At 44.6% G+C, this 7,439-nt stretch overlaps 1 non-coding gene across 1 annotated transcript; it reads right to left on the bottom strand.

Annotated features, from left to right (window-relative positions):
* Positions 1–3,697: 3,697 nt before the first annotated feature.
* Positions 3,698–3,836, bottom strand: LOC123433750. The gene has a single exon (XR_006625076.1). It is a non-coding gene; the product is annotated as a small nucleolar RNA Z247 (small nucleolar RNA).
* Positions 3,837–7,439: the final 3,603 nt, after the last annotated feature.

Here is a 7,439-nt window from a genome sequence, read left to right on the forward strand (position 1 = left end):
CTGACAAAGTGAAAATCAACCTCAATATGTTTTGTCCGTGCATGAAAAACAGGATTAGCTGAAAGATAGGTTGCTAGGTTGCACCAAGGTTGTCACACCATAATCTTGCAGCCCGAGGAACCTTGATTCCAAGTTCATGTAACAATGTCTGAATCCACATTACCTCAGCTGTTGCATTTGCCTCAGTGCTGGACCTTGAGACTGTTGCATGCTTTCTTGCACTCCATGACACAAGATTTGTTCCCAGAAACACAGCAAAATCACCTGTTGACCTTCTGTCATCAGCACACCCTGCCTAATCTGCATCAGAGTAGGCTGACACAAGCATAGATGGAGACTTAACAATTTGAAGACCAAGTCCTTATGTAAACTTGAGATACCTCAAAATTCTTTTTACTGCTGTCCAATGAGAAGTAGTAGGAGCATGCAAGTATTGACATACTTTATTAACAGAATATGAAATATCAGGTCGTGTGAGAGTCAAGTACTGTAATGCACCTACAATGCTTCTATAATTTGTTGCATCATCTGACCCAAGTGCTTCTCCACTTTCAACAATAAGTTTTTCTGAAATAGAGATAGGTGTATTAACTGGCTTACATTTTTCCATACCTATCCTTGTGAGAATATCAGTGGTATATCTTTCTTGTGTAAGAAGTATGCCATCCTTTACCTTCTTGACCTCGATTCTAAGAAAATAGTGAAGATCTCCTAGATCTTTAAGAGCAAACTCCAGTTTTTAATCCTTAAGCAAACAAGTTGTAGCATCTGGACTTGAGCTGGCAACAATTATATCATCAACATAAACAAGAACAAATATAGTAACATTGTTCTTACTGTAGAAGAATAAGGAGGTATCTGCCTTTGATGGTGTGAACTCAAGTTTTTGTAACTGTGTACTTAGCCTTGAGTACCAGGCTCTTGGGGCCTGTTTTAACCCATACAAAGCTTTGTCCAACTTACAAACATAATGCGGTGTGTTCTTGTTTTCATATCCTGGTGGTTGCCGCATGAACACTTCTTCCTCAAGAACACCATGAAGAAACATGTTCTGGACGTCTAGCTGTCGTAGGCTCCAACCTCTGGAAATAGCAATAGACAATACAAGTCGAATAGTAGCTGATTTAATAACAGGACTAAAGGTATCCTCATAATCAATACCAAACCTTTGTTTGAACCCTTTTGCAACTAGTCTAGCTTTGTATACGTCTATACTACCATCATCTCTCTTCTTGATTTTACATACCCATTTACAGTCGATCACATTTGCATCCCTCTTTGGTGGAACTAACCGCCAAGTTTTATTTTGAATCAGTGCATCATATTCAGCATCCATAGCTTTCTTCCAATCTTTGTGGGCAAGGGCATCATGCAAATTTATCGGTTCACCAGTACTTGTGAGAAAAGCACGTTTAAGTGTGTCATACCTGATTGTGCCATCCGTATATTTCTTCTCCTTGACAACACCTGACCGAGACCGTGTATGACGAGGAGGAACTCGCGTTGCTGCAGGTCTGGCCACAGAAGATCCTGAAGCATCTGATTCTGCAGCAAAAAATTCATCCGCAGAAGATCCGGTCGGGCTCTCCCCCTCGCCAGCAGCGTCGGGAGCCGTGACACAGGCCGACCCGCTGTCAGCCGAGCCAATGGGCTCCGCGCCTGGGAAGCTATCGAAGGAGGCGCTGGCGCTGGTGGGCTCCGCACCTGGAGGGCTGTCGGCCATGCGGTCGCCTGGTGCGAGGCTCTCGGATGGCGCGGGAGGATCCTCCTAGGAAGCCGTGTTCGGCAGACTGCGTCGAGAATCAGCCTCGGATCGCGCGCCTGCAGCACCCGACGGATCTGCCTGGGATCCCGCACAGGTCTTGGCTGCATCTGTGCACATGAAATGACGCCTTGTAGCTGCACATTCAACACCGGATTCAAAGTTTTCCATGGAATTTTCCACATGATCAGTCCTAATGAATTCACCCCCGTGATGAGAAGATGACATAGGCTCGGAAAGAAGGGAGATTTCGGCACACAAAAGAGCTCCCGCATTAGGATGGAGTTTAGCAAAAGGAAACAAAGTCTCATAAAAAATAACATCACGAGAAATATAAATACAGCCGGATGAGATTTCTAGACACTTGTAACCTTTATGTAGATTGCTATAGCCAAGAAACACACATTGTGTGGACCGAAACTCAAGTTTATGATGATTATAGGGACGCAAATTTGGGTAACAAGCACACCCAAAAATTTTGAGAGAGCTATAGTCTGGTTTTGATGGAACAAACGTTCCAAGGGAGTAGTGTTGCCAATGGCTCGACTAGGCAAGCGATTGATGAGATAAGTGGCCGTGATAAAAGCCTCATCCCAATATTTAAGTGGCATTGATGCATGAGCTAGGAGTGATAGGCCAACTTCCACAATATGACGATTTTTACGTTCGTCCGAACCATTTTGTTGATGTGCATGAGGACAAGAGACATGATGAACAATGCCAATGCTACGAAAGAAGGAGTTGAGTTTCTCATACTCTCCTCCCCAGTCACTTTGGACTGTAAGGATCTTTTTGTCAAATTGTCTCTCAACAAGTTTTTGGAACTCTTGAAAAACAGAAAAGACTTCAGACTTGAATTTAAGCAAATATATCCATGTGAATTTGCTATAATCATCGATAAAACTGACATAGTATTTCTTTCTACCAAAAGAATCTCTTGCATGACCCCATACATCACTGAAAATAAGCTCTAAAGGAGCATGAGACACACTATTTGACAAAGGATAGGGAAGTTGGTGACTCTTGGCACATTGACAAGCTTCACAGACAGACTCTTTTTCGAAACTACGTGACAACGCAAGGTTGCCTTTATTGACTACTTGCTTGACTATATTTGAAAAAGGATGCCCTAATCTTTGGTGCCACTTGGCTAATGAGGGATTAATAGCAGAATGAACTTGGCGACGACGCTTTCAATCAAAGACTCTTGATGTGATGGGGTATAGTCCTCCAATGCATCTACCGTGGTGGATGAGCTCCCTCGTTGCCCGATCCTTGATGAAAAAATAGGTAGGATGAGTTTCAAATAAAATATTATTGTCTGATGTCAAACGGGACATGGAAGCTAGATTTTTATCGGCTTGTGGAACATGAAGAACATCTTTAAGGACAAGATCACGTTTAAGGCTAGGCGAATTAATAGAGGATTGACCAATGTGAAGAATATCCATACCTCCACTGCTAGCGGTGTGAATCTGATCATTGCCGTGGTACCTCTCTCGGAGGCAAGCTTTAGTAGCTCGTTCGTGACATGATCTGTAGCATCAGAGTCGGCGTACCAGACCGTCTCACCGTCAGCTCCACCGTGTTCTCGGGTGGTTGCAGCAGCATGCCGTGTGTCGGGCATGAAGTCCTCATCATACCGGTGCCAACAGTAAATGACTTCGTGGCCCGGTTTCTTGCATAGCTAACATCTTGGTCGACGATTGTTGTTGTAGCCGTCGCCGTTGTAGCCGTTGTTGTAGCCACCGCCGCGATCAACGCCGCCGCGGTCACCACCACCGGGGCGAGCCTGACCCTGGTTTCCAGCACGCCCGCCGCCGATGCTGTGTCCGCGTCCGTGCCCCTGCTGTCCACGCCCACGGCCACGTCCGCGTGAAGCGGCGTTGACAGAAGACTGGCGCAGGCTGGCTCCTTGCAGCATGCTGAGATGGGCGTCGAAGCTCAGAAGCTGGTTGTACAACTCTTGAACCGTAATCGGTTCAACCCGCGCAGCCAGAGCCGAGATCACGGGGTTGTAGTCGATGTCGAGGCCGGCTATGACGTGGAAGATGATCTCAGCATCCCCGAGCGGTGCACCGGCACAGGCAACTTCATTTGTAAGGGTTTTAATCTTCCCAAGGTATTCTACCATGGTTAGGTTACCTTTTGCAGATTGGTGAGTGACATTCTTGTGTTGATCTTCTGAGCTTGTGTTTGCGCATCAAACATGGCATGGATGGAGGTCCATACCTCGGCCGGAGTCTGAAGCATTGCAACTTGCGCGAGGACCTCTCGAGAGAGAGATTGTCACGCCCAAGATGCGACTCTATCCTCAATTTGGCACGAAGGCCTAGTCAGGGATAGAAGCGCATCTCGTCGTGTCGCAAGAATGGATATCGTTACAAGTACATGTACTGAAAAGAAGAGATAAATACAGAGTTGGCTTACACTCGCCACAAGCTACATCAGAGTCACTTCAGTACATTACATAATCATCAAGAGTAAGAGGAGGGTCCGACTACGGACGAAAACAAACGAGAAAAATAAGAACGACGTCCATCCTTGCTATCCCAGACTGCCGGCCTGGAACCCTTCCTAGATCGATGATGAAGAAGAAGAAGAAGCAACTCCAAATGAACAATCAACGCGCTCGCGTTAAGTAACCTTTACATGTACCTGCAACTGGTGTTGTAGTAATCTGTGAGCCACAGGGGGCTCAGCAATCTCATTTCCAAAGGTATCAAGACTAGCAAAGCTTAATGGGTGAGGTATGGTTAAGTGGTGAGGTTGCAGCAGCGGCTAAGCATATATTTGGTGGCTAAACTTACGAGTACAAGAAAATAAGAGGGGGAAGATCTACGCATAACGGACGTGAACTACTGATGATCAAATGAATGACCCTGAACACCTACCTACGTCAGACATAACCCCACCGTGTCCTCGATCGGAGAAGGAACTCACGAAAGAGACAGTCACGGTTACGCACACAGTTGGCATGTTTTAATTAAGTTAACTTCAAGTTATCTAGAACCAGTGTTAAACAAAGTTTCCACGTTGCCACATTACCGCGGGCACAACTTTCTCAAAGATTTAACCCTGCAGAGGTGCTCCAACTAGTCCATCACAAATTACCACAAGCCGCATAGAAATCCTCAATCACGAAGCTCGCGATCTCGTCGGATTCCCTAGTGGAAAACCTCAACTCTGAGATTACCCAAAGCATCACCGGAATCCCGATGCACAAGATATCTCGTCAAAGGTAAAACTAATCCAGCAAGGCCGCCCGGCGTGTCGACGATCCCGATAGGAGCCGCGTATCTCGTTCTCAGGACACGACGGATAAGCACAGCGTACGGTGGCCTGATAAAAATCTCCCGAGTTGCCCCGGGTTGGTCCCGCAAACGGCTCTAGTTTGGACCAGCACCAACAGCACTGGCCCCCCTATATTATGTAGAATTACTCCTTGGGTAGCGCTAACTCCGTATGCATTTCAGTTAACAGAATTATTATGTTGGGCAAATAGTACCAATGTTGGGCCTTGCCAGACCAGCTTTAATCTAAAACGAATTATCAAGGGGGTCCCCATAACAACCCCGATCGTGTTAGGAGCGCTCATTTATGGAACATAACACCGGTAGCCGAAACTAATGGGGCAAAGGTGGAACAAAACACTAGGCTAGAAAGGCCGAGCCTTCCACCTTTTACCAAGTATATAGGTGCATTAAATTAAATAGCATTTAATATGGTGATATAACAAGGAACCCATGTTTTCACATGGAAGCATCTGCACCTGCAACTAGCAACGCTAACAACATGGTTAAGCAAGCGGTAACATAGCCAATCAGTGGTTTGCTAGGTCGTACAGGTTGAAGCTTTTCGTGGCATTGTTGAGAGGCTGCTTTTTAACAAGTGGTAGGTAACGAGACATAATCGATAGAAGCGATAAACTAGCATGGCAATGATAGTAATGATATCTGGGGAAATGATCATCTTGCCTGAGATCCCGCTTGGAAGAATTATGACTCCGTGAAGGAGACGAACCGACGTAGTCGAACGGGTCCTCACAATCCGGCACGCTGCGGAACTCTATCGAGACGAAGCAAACCGGAAACACAAATCAACACACGGAATTCACCACACGATGCACAACACAATTTATGCATGAGCAGCTGGATACATGCAAGTCACGACATGACAATTCACACAATCAAACACTACACATTAAGTGAAGTTCAATATGCATCGAGTTGCATATTGACGAAACTCCACGTTTGTTTATTTAGTTATATCCCGATTAAATACACGGCTATATTAAATGTGGTTAAACATGGCAAGAGGTGAAGCGCAATTAAACTACCTGTCTAGGCATTTTAAATGAGGTCGGAAATGACATATAGCACCTCCGAGACGACCTCACATGTTAATTTACAATTCTGTCCAGATCTGAACTAACGCATTTAATTAGTTGTTGAACAACAAAACAAATAGGTTCACGTGATTTTACGCGTCATTTCAAACGATCTACACATAAAGAACATCTCCAACGGAGCTACGGTTCAAAAGATACAAGCACCACAAGATATGATGGCATGAATGCAAAAAATGTGTGCAACGGCGGCTACGAGCACTTCAAACATACAACCAGCAAAAGAAAATGAAACTACACGAGATTCTAAAAAAGTTTCATGTAGGACACGATCAAATCGGAGCTACGGTTCAACAACTACGAGCAAAACAAGAAATGACTACAATCTGCCGAAAACAGCCACATAGCATTTTCTACGCCCCACAACTACGAGCTACACAACTCCGATAAACTCAAGCAAGGCATGGCACGAAAGAGGGCAAGACGAACTACTACAAACAACTAACAACAACTAGCATGGCATCATGGATCACTAGAAAAAGAAGACACAAAATGGCATCCCACACACTATTTCAGACTTAGTGAAAATTACACCTCACCAAGGTGCAGTTTTCGATCTGAAGCTATATTGACAGAAGCAAAACCTATAGCTACAGGACTCCAAATGGCATGAAAATTTACAGCATGCTAGATAAACATAAGGGGTACAACTAACTTCATTGGACCAACCTCAAAAGAGCTACAGATCACAGGATGCAAGCAAGACAAGACAGCAACAAAATATAACAGATTCCAGACTTAGAAATATTTCAGCTCCTCAACATCAGCACTATTTCTAGCAACTTGAGAGCAAGCAAACCACACCTAAACATGCATTTCTATTGCAACTAAAAATACCAGGGGCTAGTCTAAACACCCAAGAACAACTTCCTAGTCGACAACTTAATCAAACGAAGCACGGAATAAATCCTACGAAATAGACAAAAGGGCATCACGGCAAAATATCGCGCGAACTAACTTGCTCAAAAGCTAAAACTAATTGCACAGAATTTTCTACCCCGAAAACATATATAATATGTGGGGTTGCACAACAAAAATAATGCCACACATAAATGCGAGATAATGGCCTACACACGGAAAATAATCTAGCGGCAAATCTCTACACGCAAAAAAATACCAACGTCTACTCTAAAATACATAGCAAAGGTGTCCCTAAAACATGAGCATTTTATCTAAGGCATACGGGCTATCCGGAGACACGCGAAAATATATACGGGCAGCTATACTATTGAGACAGCACGCAAAAATAGGCATTAGGCATGCTAAAGT

This window comes from Hordeum vulgare, chromosome 2H, assembly GCF_904849725.1.
Source record: "Hordeum vulgare subsp. vulgare chromosome 2H, MorexV3_pseudomolecules_assembly, whole genome shotgun sequence".
Taxonomy (NCBI): Eukaryota; Viridiplantae; Streptophyta; class Magnoliopsida; order Poales; family Poaceae; genus Hordeum; species Hordeum vulgare.